Source organism: Lissotriton vulgaris, chromosome 1_1 (assembly GCF_964263255.1).
Source record: "Lissotriton vulgaris chromosome 1_1, aLisVul1.2, whole genome shotgun sequence".
Taxonomy (NCBI): Eukaryota; Metazoa; Chordata; class Amphibia; order Caudata; family Salamandridae; genus Lissotriton; species Lissotriton vulgaris.
In genome coordinates, this window is record NC_141685.1 from 118,134,275 (window position 1) to 118,152,801 (window position 18,527).

The 18,527-nt window shown below is 47.1% G+C and overlaps 1 long non-coding RNA gene across 1 annotated transcript in view; it reads right to left on the minus strand.

Moving 5' to 3' along the window:
- The window catches only part of LOC147737695 (uncharacterized), a 43,146-nt gene extending 30,310 nt beyond the window's left edge, over nucleotides 1-12,836 (minus strand). The window contains exon 1 of the long non-coding RNA XR_015299349.1: nucleotides 12,681-12,836. This is a non-coding gene — a long non-coding RNA (uncharacterized LOC147737695). The remainder of the gene's footprint in view (nucleotides 1-12,680) is intronic.
- Between the last annotated feature and the right edge of the window lie 5,691 nt (nucleotides 12,837-18,527).

The following is an 18,527-nucleotide window of genomic DNA, read 5'->3' on the forward strand; positions in this document are numbered from 1 at the left end:
AATCAGGTTGTGTGTCTTTTGGCACCGTGTGCGGCTTCGGAGCAGGTACGTCTTTTGGTTTCGGTATCGGGACCGGAACAGGTTTCGGTTTCGGCACTTCTTTCGGTGTCGGAGCCGAAGGGTGTTTTGGCTTCGGTGCCGACGGAGTCTTGCTCGGTGACGAGGCACCAGAAGGCGGAGGAAATTTTTTCGGAGCCGACGGAAGACTCTTGGTCGGTGTCGAGGGACCGGAAGGCGTGGAAGATTTCTTCAGAGTCGAGTCTGAAGGCGGGACTTTTGAAGTAGATGATTGGTCTCGACTGGGCCCAGCGGGCGGAGTGCTGACCTTTGCCTTCTGTTTGGGCGTATGTGTGGCCGGGGCAGTAGTACTCACGCGCTGACCCGATGGAATGGAGTCGTCAGAGTCATCTGCCTCGGAGACAATCAGGAGATCCAGTGAGTCTTCTTTGGGAACGAGTAGAACCTCGTCGTCGAAGATGTCTTCCGGTGCTGGAGCTGTCCTCCTCATCTCGTGTCGACGGGCACTCCGGTCTAGGATGGTTTTCTTCGAGCGGAAGGAAGCACAGGCTGTGCAAGTCGACTCGTTGTGGTCCGGCGACAGGCAGAGGTTACAAACCTTGTGGTGGTCGCTATGTGGAAACTTTGCTTGACATTTAGGGCATTTTCGGAATGGTCCTTTCCACATGGTGCAGGCCGCACGGCGTCGATAGGCCCAAGGGCCCACTTGGATGACCGGAATGGAAAGTTCGTTGTCAAAAGGTGCCGCAGTCTATGTCGAAGGCAAGTAGTATATGTTTTATGAAGGTCTGAGCGTCGAAGTTGCAGAAAAACAGTTTCTGGCCGGAGCGGAGAAACTTTCATCCAAACCCAGTGGCGGAAAAAAAACAATCTGAGGATGTAGCTGATGCCCATGCGCAGTATTGCCCAAGGGAGGAGTCACCTATCGGGACTAACAAAGACTTCTTCCAAGAAGACAACAACCTGCAATCATCCGAGCCCAACACCAGGTGCCGATCTAATGCACAGTGTACTATCATATACCTCGAACCATGAGTTTCTGGTAAACTATCAAGCACCCTATCCGAATCAGCCGCTCTTCACACCCAGGAATTATTCAGTCTTTGGAGGGTGAATTGCACGTGGTATAAGAGGAACACTACATGACTCAAAGCTCAATTCTCAGGGATGTACTGAAATGCCTGCTTCATGGCACACTTAGACAGCTCTTCACCTCCGCCTCCTCAAATTGTTGACCAGCTATCAGGGCAAATGAGACTGTAGCAAAGCATTGCTGGCTTGGTTCCACACCGAACCAGGCAAGGTGGTCAACTCCATACTCCTCCAAGTCAGCAAGCACTCTGGTCGAGCCAGTCCTAACCGCATATGAATGTTCCCCATCACAACTATTTTAATGGTACTAAGTTATGTTTCTGCTAAATGTAGGAGTCAAAAAGTGAAAGATTTTACTAGGAAATGCTGAAAGAGAAATCATGACGTTTTTCAATATTTCGGAGTCTGCCACAGTACACAGGAGCATTATTTCTCTACAGCAGCAAATAATATATGTGCCCTGTAGAAAGCACGTTTGAATGAAACATGGAATGCATTGCAGCCAAAGATCTATGCAACATCATAGCAGAGTGCAAGATAACTTGTGTTATTATTCCAGCAGAACGAAATGCCATTCCTAATGTGTACGTCATTTTAAAGACGGTGCCACGAAATGTATGTCAGTGTTGTTCTTCTGCCAGTAGGGGTATCTCTGTTATAGTCATAATCTAGTGAATAGTCCCGCCCATGTGCGTGAGCAATCAAAAATAATCTCTTAAATCATCAAAAATGCAGACCTGCACCGACACTTAAGAGAGAATTTAAAGACAGATAATGCAGCCTATATCCACAGGCTACACTGTCCAGTACTTCAACTAGAAATTCCACCAAAAACCCACAAACAGCACAGCCTGTCCAGTTTTTTCCACAGAGAAAAACTTTCCTTTACCAGCAAAAGCCTCTGGGATGATAGAGAGGAAGGAGTGGACAGACAAGCCCCATAACATTATGTGGCTCAGTACAGGATACTGTGCCTTTAAGAGAACTTTCCAGAACCCTCTCAGTATCCCAGAATGCACAGCAGGTCACTTTTACTTTCAGTTCTTTTTGAAGGCGTAACACCCCAGACCTGTAGCATTCCTTACATGAATATCTTTCTCCACCGGGGAGGAGGGCGGGCGCTTATGACTATAACAGAGATACCCCTACTACAGAACTGGAGTTACAGGACAGAAACTACTCCTTCTGTAGTAGGGGATCTCTGTGTATAGTCATAATCTAGTGAATAGAATGGCAAGCCCATCCCCACACCAAAGCAGCGGTGGAGAGAAGAGAAATAACACCACTACTGTGCGAACAGCTTTCGCAGCGAAGCCTGCCCAACCTGAGCGTCTGTCCTGGCATCAGTGTCCAGACAGTAATGCTTAGCAAAGCTATGAACCGACTTCCAAGTGGCCGCCTTGCAGATTTCTGCAATTGGAACATTACGTAGCAAAGCAGTTGTGGCAGCTTTGCCCCTGGTGGAATGAGCCTTAGGTTTACCCCCTAAGGTCTTATTAGCCTTCTGGTAACACAATTGTATACAGGACACAATCCACCTCAAGATGGACTGTTTTGAGGTAGCAAGACCGGTCCTGATGGATCCATAATTGACAAACAATTGGTCTGACCTACGAATATCTTTGGTCTTATCCAGATAAACTTTCAATACCCTCCTAACATCCAGGGAATGCAGAGACTTTTCCGCTGGAGATGAAGGATTCTGAAAAAACGTAGCTAAAGTTAAGGTCTAGTTAACATGGAAATCAGAGATAACCATTGGAAGAAATTTAGGGTGAGTTCGCAAAACAACCTTAGCAGCATGAAATACAGTATAAGATCCTTGGCAACAGAACGCCTGAATTTCACCGATGTGATGGCCACGAGGAACGCCGCCTTCCAGGACAGGTGCTGCAACAAAGCCTTATGAATAGGTTCAAAAGGCTCCTTCATCAATCTGGACAGCACCACATTCAGGGGGGGAACACTTTCTTCAAGCCTTCCAAAAAATCCTTGATCACAGGGATCTGGAAGAAGGACGTCTGTGAAGGGCATTTCCTGTAGGCAGTCAGCGCAGCGAGATGAACCTTAATGGAATGAAAATTAAGGCCAGACTGCGCCAAATGCAGAAGATACGGAAGGATGTATTCTTCCTTACATGTTGTTGGATCATAGTTTTTGGACTTGCATCAGATGCAGAATCTCTTCCACTTGTAAGCATATGAAGTCCTAGTGGAAGGTCGCTTAGCCTCCTTCAGTATGTCCATACAATCTTCTGGTAGATTCAAATGGCCATATTGCACTATCTCAGGAGCCATGCCGCCAACCTCAAACACGAGAGGTTGGGGTGCACCATCTGCCCCCCGAACTTCGCGATAAGGTCCGGCCGGCACGGCAGCCTAATGTGAGGAAGGAGAGACCGGTGAAGCAGGTCCGTGAACCACCACTGCCTGGGCAATTCCGGGGCAATCAGGATCATCCGCGCCCTGGACTGGGACAGCTTGATGAGCACCGCCGAAATCAGGGGAATGGGTGGAAAAGCGTACAGAAAGCTGTTCGACCAGTTGATCCACAGCGCATTCCCCAGTGTCCCCTGCTGGTAGTACCTGGAGGCGAAGTCTCGGCATTTGCTGTTTTCGGCGTTGGCGAACAGATCTACGTCTGCAAAGACTTCTCCTAGTACTTCGTCGTTTACGACCCATTCGTGGTTTTCCTGAATCAGTCTGCTCAGTGCGTCCACCTGAACATTCTGCACACCTGGCAGATGGGTAGCCGTTATCGTCAGTCCTCTGGCTAGAAGCCAGCGCCAGATCGCCTGCGCCTCCTGCGACAGAGTGCGTGATCTCGAGCCCCACTGCTTGTTGAGGTAATACATCGTGGTCGTATTGTCCGTCTGTACAAGCAGAGAGTTGGTCTAGAAGGACGGGTGAAAGGCCTTCAGTGCCAAGTGTACAGATCTGAGTTCCAGGAAATTGACGTGATACGTGGACTCCATCGGGGACCACGTTCCTTGTATCTGTAAATCTCCGGAGTGCGCCCCCCAGCCGTGGAGAGACGCTTCCGTCACGATCGTCTGTGTAGGAATGTCCTTGTGGAAGGGAACCCCTCTGAGGAGTTTCTCCGCTGAACACCACCACTTCAGAGACTGAAGAGCATGCAGAGACAGTCGTATCTTGTCGTCCCAAGACCCTCTCCTCTGATCCCACTGATCCTCCAAGCACTCCTGCAATGGTCTCATGTGCAGCCGTGCGTGTGGCGTGAGGAAGATACAAGAGGCCATCGACCCCAGTAGAGAAGACACCGTCCTCACTGTTGTAGATGGAGCGGTCATAAGAGCCTGAGCCTTCCGAAGGAGTGATAATCGTCTCTCCTCCGAAGGAGACACGCTTACTGATAGCGTATTGATGGAGGCTCCCAAGTACTGTGTGCACTGGACCGGAATCGGGACAGACTTGGACATGTTGATGTGCAACCCCAGCTTGTTCAAGAGAACGCAGCCTTCTGGAAGTGCTCTTGAGCTTCCGAGAAGGAGGAGGCCTTGATCAACCAGTCGTCCAGGTACGGGTAGACCAATACCTGGTTCTTCCTCAGGTGTGCCGCTACCACTGCCATGCACTTCGAGAATGTTCTGGGCGCAGACTTCAGCCCGAATGGAAGTACATCGCCTGGTTCCAATCTGGTTCCACGGTAGTCACTGGCTAGTGACTTTGAACATTGTCCCCTCAGCTTTCAGGTCTTCACCACTTCAGATCCACCCTTGGATCCACCGGAACTCTTCACATCGAGCCGCCTGCAGCATCTTCAGCTCCAAGCACCATCAACCTGCGTGACGAAACCCGACACTACTTCGCACCTGTGCACCCGCTTCCTGTGGGTGAGGTAACTCAACAACGCCGGTGTTCCTACACTGGTACACACCTCTAGTGCTTGTGTCTAAAGTTTCATCCTTATAGGTCACTCAGAAGGTTCCTAAAACACTAACTTTGTAACTTTTACGCACCATAGACAATGCATTGGTGAACGCGTGCACTTTAAGCACTGCACCCGAGTCCGGGGGGCCTTTCCCGACTTAGTCACTGCTAGTCCTGATCAGCTCCAGCGATTCCCAAGGCCCTAGGCCTACTTCCTTTTCGATTGGTATCTCTTATACCACTTTCTTAATATATGGTTTGAGTGGCCACCCGCCCTCATCCATATTGTACAACTTTTGTGTATTTAAACTGTGTTTTGTTTTAACGCTTGTGCTTCTGTGCTCATAAAGAGTATTGGGGACATTTGTAGTTAATAAATATATATATATATTTTCAATATATATCTGTGTGGTGTCCTTTCATTTGGTATTCAAGGGGATTGTGTATGGTAAAATAGCTTGCTTCACATGCCTTTCAGAGTTTAGCCTAAGACTGCTTTGTCCACGTTACCACTAGGATAACTGGTCTATAAGGTTGACTTACAACCGATCATCATAAGGGTTGCTTGGCATGGTACAAGGTGATCACTAGAACTACTGAGCATCATATACCAGGCCAACTTCTCACAAACTTCAGTACAGATCTCACAGTATGCCACTAATGTTGTTAATCGTACTCCGAAGCACTTTACCATTAGGGTAACCTTTATTATAACAACTCAAGAAAGACGCAGCTTGGCTGTTCTGATTGATTCTGGGGCTACCGGCAATTTTTTTAATTTGGAATTAGCCAGTACATTAGGAATAACTCGAGCTGCAAAATCTGAACCAGAATCAGTCAGAGCTGTAGACGGCTCAGCTTTAGCCTCTGGATCAATTAAGTTTCATATCAAACCTTTGACCATAGTTGGAGAAAATGGGCACACTGAAGAAACTGTTTTGATCAAATTGATACACCCACTTTTGGTGTCATACTGGGAGTACTTGGTTAGAACTACATAATCCGAAAATAGATTGGATTAAAAGAACTGTCACTTTTGACTCCTCCTATTGCAGAAATCATTGTTATTCGGAAACTCAAGATCCCATAACTCCATTATTTTGTTCTGCCTTACAACAAGATTCTCCACAGTTACCCAGCGAATATCAAGACTATGCTGATGTCTTTGATCCTGTCTGAGCAACTATAAGGGTAGACTTGATCCCTGGTGCAGTCTTACCCTGTAGTAAGATATACGCCTTAACTGAGCCTGAAAACCAATATTTGAGAACATACTTAAACAAACTGTTAGAGATTGATTTTATTAGACACTCTACGTCACCAGTCTCTTCGCCACTTTTCTTTGGAGCTAAAAAATCGGGCGATCTGAGGGGGTGCATAGGTTACCGTGCAGTTAACAAGGCAACAATTAAAAATCGTTATCCATTACCTCTTAGCTCAGTCTTGCTAAATCAAATCAAAGGATCAAGTATTTATACTAAATTGGGTTTACGTAGTGCGTATCACCTTGTTCGTATTAAGGAGGGAGACGAATGGAAGACCACCTTTCGCACGAAATCACGAAATATCGAATATACAGTAATGCCATTCGGACTCTGTAACGCCCCGGCAGCATTTCAGTATTTCATCAATGAAGTCCTACATGATTTACTTGATATCTGTGTCATCGTATATATTGATGACATACTGGCCTTCTCCAAGACTGACGAAGAGCATACTACACATGTTCGCTCAGTTCTACAAAGATTAAGAGACAATTCTTTGTATGTAGAACTTGAAAAGTGTGTATTTAACACAAATAAGGTCAAATTTTTAGGTTATTGGCTTTCTCTCGAAGGAATAATCATGGACCCAAAAAAGGTTGAACCAATTTTAAACTGGCCCACTCCCTCTTCTGTAAAAGACACGCAGCGAGTACTAGGTTTTGCCAATTCTGATAGGAGCTTCATATCTAAATTTTCTGAGATAGTGACACCTATCACTCAATTACTATTATTCGAAAGGGTGAGAAATTTCAATGGAACCCAGACGCTGAAAAAGCTTTTTTTAAATTGAAGCAAGCTTTTACATCAGTACCTTTTTTGATTCACCCAGACCCTGATAAATCATTCTTTGTTGAGGCTGACGCTTCCCAAACTGCATTGGGAGGCGTGTTAATGCAAAACGATGCTGCAACTGGACATTTACACCCAATTGCCTTCTACTCGCGCAAACTGTTACCAGCTGAACAGAATTATACCATTGCAGAACGCAAGTTGTTGCCAATTAAAGCAGTCTTTCTTGAATAGACACCATTTATTGGGTGCAAAGCATACAATTACCATATTTTCAGACCATAAAAATCTCCAGTTTTTCACCACAGTTAAGGCACTCACTCCCAGACAGATGCGCTGGTTACTTTTTTTTGTGAATTCGCTTTTATCATAACATACTGCCCTGAACAAAAGCAACTCCTGTCTGACACTTTGTCTAGATTCGTTTGTGAAAAGGATGTTAGCGAAACAAAGAATTCATAAAGTATAATTCCTTCTGAAAAAATAGTGGCAGTCACACAAGCGGACACCTTTTTAGACCAAGTTAAATTGAGTGTTCAGACGTTAAATGAACAGCAATGACTAGCTCAGAAACAAAACACCATATGAGGGTTACTTCTTCCACAAGGATAAACTGTTTATCCCTCAAGAAAACTTGCGACAACAGATATTATAATGGACTCATGATGTTAGTACAGCAGGACATCCAGGGGTCGACAAAACTTTAGAGTTATGTCAGCGGCATTTCTGGTGGAAAAACACCAGACAGGACGTCCAACAATATATAAAAGCCTGCCCAGTGTGCGCACGACAAAAGTCCTCCCATTCACCCACTAAAGGTCTTCTACAACCATTGCCCATACCTCTGCTTCCCTGGCATACTATCAGTTTGGACTTCATCACAGATTTGCCTAAATCCCATAACTTCACTGCAATTTTAGTAGTTGTGGATCTTTTGTCTAAAATGGGGCACTTTATTCCATTACAAAAACTACCAACAGCTACAGAATTTAGTGAAGTGTTCTGAAACCATATCGTAAAACTACATGGCCTTCCCAGTAAAATAATTTCTGACAGGGGCCCTCAATTCGTTTCAAAATTCTGGAGTCAGTTGTGCAAACATTTAGGAATTGAAATAGCATTATCCTCCGCTTTTCACCCAGAGACTGACGGCCAGACAGAAAAAGTTAATCAATACCTTGAACAAAGTCTACGGTGCCTAACCTCCATTATATCGGCTCATTGGGATGAGGTCCTACCATTGGCAGAGTTTTCATACAACAATAGCTATCATGCAGCTTTAGGCTGTTCCCCTTTTTTTTTATAACTGGCTTACATCCACGATCTATTCCTGCCATCCTTCCAGATTTATGCCTGCTGTGACCGAAACATTAACAGAATTGCGGGAATTTCAAGAACAGGCCAAGCGTAGTTTAGCCAAAAATAAACTAAAAGGTCAAATTATCAGTCGATAAACACAAAACACCAGCACCACCCTATAAAGTAGGGGATCTCGTCCGGTTATCAACCAGAAATATCCAGATTGAAAGCCCCAAGAAACTAAAACCCTTGTTCATTGGCCCCTTTCCCATAAATAACATTTTGAATCCAGTTTCAATGAGATTAACTTTGCCCTCGGAATATGCCATCCACCCAGTTTTTCATGTATCTTTGCTCAAACCACATGATCCGTTGAAGTGACTGAGGTATTGGTGCTTTTTTGGCTCGGTTATGACCGTTGACCACCACCATCTCAGTATATGCTGCTGTCAATCGAACATGTATGGTGTTTTGTCCATTCCCGACCTTTATTTCACCTAGTTGGCAGGGCTTGCCTATAGACTTTGACAGCTTTATGTCCCCTTATATGCTGTTTTTTGCTCTTTTTCGGGCCTAAAGGCCTATGCTCGAGCGATGCCATGTTCTTTTCTGACACCATCCTGCTAAGCCTCTTTAGGTGAAGGGCAATGTTTTAGTTTATCGGAGAAATGTGCTCTCTTCGCGCTGGAGCCATAACAAACGCTTGGCCAGCTGCTGTTGTGTGCCAGGTACAGGAATTTCATGAGAACAGTAGGCGGGTTCTTCTAGAAGCTTCGAGAGAGAGCTACGTTCTATATTAGTGAAAGCGGGTCCAAGTGAGGGTGAGATGATTGTCTGGTGGTTTTGGCGGTCTGGTGAAGCATCACGGTGCAGACGTGCAGTCGTGTTTGTGGAACAGAGAGTCCAGACCCAACCGAAGAGGGAAAGAGAGACAGACCAGTCTTCAGATTGCAGATGTCTAATAATATGGTGAGGTCTTCCATGTATGACTAATTTTATCTAATTATTCCTTTATTTTCAGGTTCTATATGTGTGTATGTATATTAATAAGTCATTTCTTTCTATGTCCTTTCATCATTGTGTAATAAAAGACCCCAATTTGCATTCATTCCATTTGTTTGTTGTCACTAAGAGGGTGTGTGGGTTCTTCTTAACCAGTTGCTGTCGTATAGAAGGATGGGTGATTCCCTTCTTACAGGTAACTGATGATGGGAAGGTGCGCTGCTCACGATTAGGGATGACTACATGGGAGAATATATCATTTGTCATTCTCTGTGGAAGAAGGTCGGCCTCTTTTTTACGAAGTGCTTACAGAGGGATGTGCTAGTTCCCCTCTAATGAGTAATTGTAGATTCGGAAGGGAAATCGGCTCCTAAGCAGGAATACCTAAATTGCTGGTAGACCAACTCAACGTAGCGTAAGAGGTACGTACGGATTTTCACCGGGAGGTGTTGGTGATTCGCACCAGGGTGCGTTGCTCGCGTAAGTGCGCGTTGAACGTCGGAAGACGTTGCTGACTTGATTTGATATTTCATTCATCGGAAGACGTTGCTGATATGATATTGATTCGTCGGAAGACGTTGCTGATTTGATATTGATTCACACCAGGGTGCGTTGCTTGCGTAAGTGCGCGTTGATTGTCGGAAGACGTTGCTCACCTGATTTGATATTTGATTCTGATTCGTCGGAGGACGTTGCTATACATACCCTCTGAGCTATGATCTATAGTATCTTTAGTTATTTATGTTATTCCTTTCTCAGATAGGTAGTCTGAATGTGGTGTTTTCTTCTTAGGCATTCTGGGAAGGGACTGTGATGAGTAATTACTTTATAGCTAACTAGCTGAAACACCAGAAAAGTAGGAAAATATCAGTCATTACATCATTCCTCACGAAAAGACAACCCTCCTCCACCTGTTGTAGTTGGAGACAATATTGCATATGAAGAAAATCGCATTATAGATGCAAAACGTATACATGGTAGATTACAGTATTTAATTGACTGGAAGGGTTATGACGCGTCAGAAAGATCCTGGAAACAGAAACACATGTACATACTCCAAGATTGGTCAGATCTTTCCATGCCTTGCGTCGGGAAAAACCCGGTCACATACGAAGACCTTTGGGGGGGGGGGCAGGAGGCATTTCCTGCATGTGTAAACGGTCTTGGCATGTACACGTGAAATACTTTTTTTTTTTTTTTTGGAAGACCTTTATTGAAGTCACGTAATCAGTACACAGCTTCGACGCCTACAACCTGAGGAAGCAGGCCGGCAGCTGTAGTATGTAGTTTCATCATACCTCATAACCATATGATAGAAGTAATAAGTTAACACAGCATGCTGCCTACAACCCATCTGGGCCGGCCGCGATATAAAGCTTATAAAGCTGTAAAAGGAGGTGTAATTCCACAGGCAACTAACCAGGTAATGTCAATTCTTAAACACTTGAGGTCTCATTTTCTCTTTTTTGTTGAACTCCAAACTTTACTATAACGAACTACGAGAACCAAGGCTGTCAGTCCCCTTTCCCTGTATGATCTCCAGTCGAGGGATGTGGTGAATAGGATCTTTTAGCGCAGAGTAAGGTGTGATGCTTCCTCCAGCACGGGTCTAGGTGTGCTAGAGGTGTGCGTACTCTGTGTCTTAAGGGACCGACGTGAATGTCCCGTGGGGGGGGGGGGGGTGGGAGGGGGGTGTGTGTGTGTAACCTGTGCCCGTTTCTGTGTACTGGTGAGATAGTCCATTGTGAAAAGCCATGTTGTGCGCAAAGCTCCGGGGGGGGGGGGGGGGAGAGAGGGGCGTAGAGCGCTGATGCAGAGAGGGTCAGATGCCCGTCTTACGGTCAGTCAGGGAGAAGGTGGAGTGCGCTATTATAAATTTGCATGAAGGCGCCTGGGACCGCAGGTGGAGTTGTATTGGTATCAATATCTCCTACCCCGTAGTGCACCTAGAGGGTGGGGAGGGGAGGAACAGCAGCATCAGTCGGCAGTGTAGAGGACGCACCTAGAAGCTCGGAGGGTTGCACAGCTTGTCCTGCATCTTCCTGATCATCAAGTCCAGCTTCAGCATTAGTTTGGGCCCGAAGCAGATAGGCAGAGAGTGGGCCCCATAGGTCTTTGGGGCGCAATTTATGGGGCAGTACGTCAGCGTAATTATGGAGTTGATCCTGCCAAGTTGACATAGTAGTCAGCCACAATTTGAATTTGGGGGCACGACAACGGCCCCATCTACATGCCACATGGCGTTTCGCAAGCAGGAAACCCAGTGCGAAGAATTTCCGGTGATTTTTATTCGCCGGGATGGAGTGGCCTAGTAGGGCAATTTTGGGACACATTTCGACCTCCGTCCCTATCATTGCAGACATGGCCTCGAACACCCGCGCCCAGTATAGGGCCACAGCTGGGCACGACCATGCCAAGTGAATAAAGTCTGCCCCTGTCCGTTTGCATCTGAGGCATCGATCATTGTCACTCAGTCCGAAGCGGCACAGCTTGGCGGGGGTGTAATAGAGGCGGTGCAAAAACTTATAGTGGACCAGTCGGAGGCGGGCATTTCCTGTCACTGAAGTCGTGTGTGAGCAGCTGTCTTCCCATTGTTCGTCTGAGAGAGGGGAATCTAGGTCTGCATCCCAATCACGTCTCGCTCGTAGATCTGGGGGTGTGGAGGTCGCATACACGTGTTTGTAGAGCAAGGAGACTACGTGTTTCGGGGTGTCATTTTGAAGCAGTGCATGCAAGGGCGCTAAGACTTCCGGCTCGTCCGGAAACCCGGGTGTAACGGTTTTGATATTCTGTCGTAATCGCGTGTAAAGAAACGTGTCCATAACAGAGGGTGCGTGCTCCCCAAAAAATTGGTCCGCTGTACGAAACTGTCCCTGTACGTACAAATCTCCCCATGTATGAAGGGCTAGTTTGGAGAGCAGTTTGCGTCCTATTTCTTTGCGTGTGATACTTAATCTAGGGTCATACGCTAGGGTCATGCGTGGGGAATACAAAAGGGCCACACCCATACGCTCCGCAATCCTAAGCCAGGCACGTACTGTGCAATCCACCGTGGAGGGGTCTCGGTCAGTCATACTGGCTTCCGTGTAAAGATAGCCCGAGTTCCTCTATATATCTCAAAGGGGGCCGAACGGGACCCGTTCAGTAGGACCGAAGCGTGTGGTTTAGTGTACAATAGCTTGATCCAATCTAGAAAGCTAAATGGAGTTCCCATCCGTTCTAGCAACGACAGTAGGTATGTACACGTGAAATACTTGGGAAAGATCTAAGGCCCAAATCACCTTCACATGCACATGTGAGAAAACCGGAGACCCTAAACACTCACCTGACTCCGGACCTTGGTGGCAGATCATCCGAAGCTCTTTAGCGCTCCACCCTGCTTCCTTCCCTGTCTTCACTCAGTGTCTTCGGCTGTGTTCTTGCTCCCCGGAGCACATTTCAGACGTTCCTTCCTGTTTCTGAATTTCCGGCTCCAAATCCTCTCCCGGCACGGTTTCCTATTTCCTGCAAAAGAGAAAAGAAAAGAGAATCAACAAAGGGTTGCCAAGCAACACCTCGCTCTGAATGGTAAAGCGTTAGCATGCTTGAACACATACCAGTAAGAATTTAAACTTTATGAAAACTGTGGCAGACCTCTTGACCTTATATAAATCAAGAGAACATTTTGAAACTCTTCCTGAAACAATCCAAGGACTTTAAGGACATTGAGTAAGTGAAGAATGTTAAAGTAAAACGGACATTTGTGTAAATACCTTGAGTCTGATTAGAAGACTGAAAGGAAATAGAGAGCTCGATTGTTGTTATTTATATATATTTAATGTGAAATTACGGAGCAAATATTGTAAAGGAAATCAGTAACTCTTGAGATAATTTGAGCAATCACAGATTATTAGTGCACCTGTAGTGTTTTTTTAGGGAAACATCACTTACAACGCAACTTTTACCACGCAGTGCCTTTACGACGCAACTTTTACAACGCAAACCGTTACAACGCATTGCGCTGGGGGCGCTCTAGGATAGGGAATAGGTTTAATTTACTGTCCAACACCTACCCTACTATCCACGGGGACTGGAGTTGCAATAGTAAATTAAACTATTCACTATCCAGCGCCCCAAAGCACTATGCATTGTAATGGTATGCGTTGTAAAAACCGTGTTGTAAAAGCATGCGATGTAAAAGCATGCGTTGTAATGTCATACATCCTTTTTTTTGTTTATTCTTTCTTTTAGTTTCAAGAATCCTTTTGACAAAAGGTCAAGGGTAATTCAGGTATACCCAATTAAGAGTTCCAAAGCCGATGTTTGACCTAAAGAAGTGATTTAGGGTGTTCAGATTAATCGGGTACATTTATCAGATTATACACAAGCTGAAAACTGAAGCCCAGTAACACTTTGCCTTTCTCGAGAGACATTCTACATGACTGAATTGTCAAGTCGGTCTACAAGAATCCAGTGTGTCTTCTCTTTTCTCTTGTCCCTATTCCCCCCTCCCCCGGGGTTCGATCAGGGCGGCAAGTGAATCCTATCCTTGCCTCTCTGGTGGAGTTCAGAGGGAGTTGGGTAACAGCAGCATCAAGGAAGTAACAAACTGGAGTACAGGTGGGTGAATTGAATGAATGAATGAAAGCAGTCTTATATCGCGCGTACTTAGCCCGTGGGCATCAAGGCGCCTAACAGAAACAATTCCCAAGATATATGTGCCAGGAGCCAGCTTATGGATATGCCTCTGAGAAAAGCCATGTTTTAATACCCTCCTAAAGGGTGTTCCACAACCTAGGGGCAACAACCGAAAAGGCCCTTCTACCCCACCTGACCTTTCGAACCCGAGGAACAATCAGGAGGTTCTTACTGGTGGAGCGTAGGTTTCTACAGGGAGTGTAGGAGGCTAAGAGAGATCGAATATCTTCAGAGCCTTCTCCAAATAGAGCCCCATGGACCAGGCATAGGATCTTAAAGGAGATCCTGGCTTGAATCGGAAGCCAGTGCAGACTCTTCCTGGCTAGAGCAGCAGATGAACGGCTGGGGACATCAAGAATAAATCTAGCTGCCGCGTTTTGAACAGACTGCAGTCGTTGTATCAGGCCTAGGTTAATACCCGAGTAGAGTGCATTACAGTAGTGTAGCCAGGAGGTAACCAAGGCCACTACAGTCTGTTTACGGGCTTTCGGGGAAAGGTAATGTGTGATTTTCTTCAAAGTCCTAATGACACCCCAGCAGGTCGATATCGTTCGGTTTACCTGCTGGTCCATGGCAAGAGATGAATCAATCATTACACCCAGATTCCGGGCGGATTTGGTGGGCCGTGGGCACTCTCCAAGGGATGGGGGCCACCAGTCATTAGACCAGGCATCCTGGTCTCCCCCGAAGATCAAAACCTCGGTTTTCTCCCCGTGCAACTTCAGTGAGTTACAGATCATCCACCGTGCAACTGCCTCCATGCAGTTCCTGAAGCTAAGGACGGAGGTACTCACCGAGTGAGAGAGAGAGACCAGGATTTGGGTGTCATCGGCGTATGACACCACCTCCATTCCAAAAGATCGTACCAACCTGGCGAATGGGGTCACATATATGTTGAAAAGGGTAGGGCTTAAAGCCGACCCTTGAGGTACCCCACAACACACAGGTTTGGGAGGGGACACAAACTCTCCTAGCTTGACCATCTGCTCTGGCTGATTGAGAAAGGAAGACAGCAGACTGAGTGCAGAGGCCTCTACCCCTATCTCCCTAAGAAGCGATGTTAGAATTGAGGGAGATAGGGTATCGAAAGCTGCTGTCAGATCTAATAGGACCAATAAAGTCGTCTGACCTTGATCAACCTTTGTGCGAATATTGTTTACGACCACAGTAAGGGCCGACTCAGTACTGTGGTGCTTCCGAAACCCATGCTGCGATGGATCCAGGAGGATGGCAGAATCAAGGAAGGCAGTTAGATGTAAGTTGAGATGAGTTTCCAACATTTTTGCTGGAGCCGGCAGCAGTGATATTGGACGGAAATTCTTTAAAATCTCCGGATCCAATGATGGCTTTTTCAGCAGAGGCTTCACCACTGCCCTTTTCCAGGATACTAAAAAAATGCCCTCCTTTATGGCAAGGTTCATCACTCAAGATGGAGAGGTAAAAGAACATCCCTTCAATCCTTCAGAGTCCTAAGGGGGCAGGGGTCCAGTGGAGAGCCAGATTTGGTTCTGTTAAGGAGCAAGTCCAATTGCTGGAGAGTAAGGAGAGGGAAGTTGGACAGAGTACTAGAAGAGTTCATTGTCCGACAGTCCGAAGGAGATGGATTCGGTCTGGGGAAAGGGATCCTGTAGGTCCCTTTGGGATTCCAAAGCGGCGTAGATATCCGCTACTTTAGTGTGAAAAAACAGCAAGATCTTGTCGCACAGTTCTTGAGACCCAGTAACAGGGTCGGGAGTATGTAGAGTACACAGGGAATCCACGATGTTAAACAATTCTCTTGATGAAGTGAGGGAGGTTGTAAGGCTGGAAAAATAGGCCTGCTTTTCCTCAATTATCGTCCTCTTATACTTTCCCAACAAGATGTTGTGCTTTTCCCTTTCTCTGGAGTCCCAACCAGTTCGCCAGAGCCTCTCCTGCTTTCTACAGTCCTGTCTGAGAAGCCTACGGGTCTCAGAGAACCAAGGGGCCGAGGGTCGTTTCCTAGCAGAATAGCCATAGGAGACAGGGGCTAGGAGGTCTACGGCTCTAGTGATGGCATTAGAAAGGTCTAATGCGGCATCATGGACCTCTGCTAAAGGGGTTACCCTGATGTTGGATATAAGGGGGGGCAGGGTGTCTTTAGTGATGTTCCTGTAGTTCCGCTTAGGTTCCCTTCTCCTGGGTGGACATGTCCTTGTGGAAACAGAGGAAGATTTTAATTCAAAAGGGACAGCCAGATGATCTGACCATACCAGAGGGATGGGGGGACCTGTTTTTAATCGCCGATCATTAGAAAAGACCCCATCCAGTGTATGCCCTGCTTGATGAGTGGGTCTGTCCACTAATTGCAAAAAACCATATGCTGCTAAGGAGTCCACGAGGCATCCGGTATCACCGGGACCTGCATCCTCCAAATGGAAATTAAAATCACCTAAGATCGTCAAGTTAGACCTACCAAAGTAAGGCTCTAGAATACTAAGTAACTTGAGACAAAAACCCGATCTAGGGCCCGGAGGCCTATAAATCAGGAGGCCTGAAAAGGAGGCCGATGAAGAGGAATTTAGGGAATAGAATAAAGCCTGGAAGGGATCCGAGAGGGAGGAAAGGGTTTCAGTACGGCAGGAGGCCGAGATTTTATACAAGATACCCAGGCCTCCACCTCTACGACCAACTCTATCCATTCTGGCTAGAGTATAGCCTTCTGGAACAGCGTTAGCCAATTCAGGACCAGAAGAGGCGGTGGCCCATGTTTCTGTAATAAAAACCCATGAGGGCTTCCTGGCTGCAACAAAATCATTAAAGGCTATGTTGTTTTTTATCAATGATCTAGCATTGATAAGAAAGCCCACTTCCGTAGTAGTATTGATAGTCCCCAAAACCTTAGGTGATCGTGTATCAGACTTAACAAAGGGTAAAGGCTCCATGAAGCCAGTATGACAGCCACAATGAGCTGACCCTCGAAGGGCCTCAGGAGTAAACTTATAGTGGCAGGGGAGGTTAGGGGGTTTCAAAGCAATCAGATCCTGCCAGGAGTAGATACCACTTACTTGAGAACATCCCGGCAACGCCACCATTTCATGACACCATGGGCCCCAGGGACCACCACCTCGAAGGGGCTTTGTACTCGTTGGGAGGGGGGGCCGCGCAGCCCCCATTCTAGAGCCCTTGATGGCCTGGGGACTATCACCCCCTAGGGCCAGCTGCAATGTCTCCCGCCATGCCATAGCAAACTCTGCTTTGCTTCTTGGAAGCGAGAGCAGGAAACCTGCTCTCGCTTCCAAGAAGCTAAGCAGAATTGCTTTTGGGCAAGGGGAGCTGCATGTTAGCAGCTTCCCTTGCCCAAAAGCAATTATGGCTCCCGCAGGAGGCGAGGAGCCGGCAGGGACCGTGAGGGCATTGGGGCTCCCCCCAAATTGAGGGTCGGCCGCCTGGGATGGGGTCCCTGGGGCCAGAAATGGCACAGGAATGGGGGCCACAAAGCCTACTCCCCTTTAGTTTATTGCTTTTTTTTTAATGGAAGGGCAGCCCTGGGGGATGTGGTCCCCGGGGGCTAGAGGTGGCCCAGGGGAGTGAGGCCACGCTGCCTCCCTACCGGCAACATTTCTTACCACAAGCCCAGGTCCTGGGGGATTGGATCCCCGGGGTCAGAAATGACCCAAGGTCCTGGGGACCCCCTCCCTGCAAAACAATAAATAAAACAAGGCCGGCCCCGGTGGATGTGGTCCCCGGGGCCCAAAAAATGTTAATGAGAAGGCGGGCCACACAACCCCCTCCTAAAAAACAAAAAAGAAAACCGAAGCTGGATCTCGCCGGAGGCCCGCCCCCCCCTCCCCCCCCTGTACCACTTGAAAACACGCCTTCAGGTGCGTTTTGGGTTGGGGGATGAAGTCCCCTCGCATCTTATGGGTCCTTACTGGCCAACTAGCCCACTAGGTACCTCCAGCAAGCACCACACAGTGGGATTGCTGAGAGGTGGTCCGAGGCCACTCCCTTGTTTACACCACTTTGCAAACGCGCCTTGTGGCGCATTGCTGATGGGGCAATGAGGTCCTGTTGTGCCCTGAGGCCCTCAGGACTAAAGTGAACTTCATCCCCTGAGCAGCAGTGCGCCAGGAGTCACGTTTGCAGAATGGTGTAAAAAGGTGCTGTGGCCTTTGAACACTCTCAGCAATCCAGCTGTATGGGGCTTACTGGAGGTAACAGGAGGGCTAGTTGGCCCTGAGGGACAGGGCACTGTCGCAATTAAAACTCACATGTGATCAATGGCAGTCGTCTGCATTTTCTGAGACTCTGGCTTTACTGCCTCACTGATGAATGATCCTATCCACTTTCGGGTACTCACTGACACCCAATGTGCTCCTCTGCCCTTACCTCTACGCTCAAAGATATCAATTTATAATAGGATCTTCCAGTTAAGCCATAGGCTAGTTAGTAAATTCTCTCTCTCTCAATCTATGCAGCCTCCATTTGTAACTGCTTGACTGCCTACTCTTTGGAGTGCAGCACGTTGGCAATC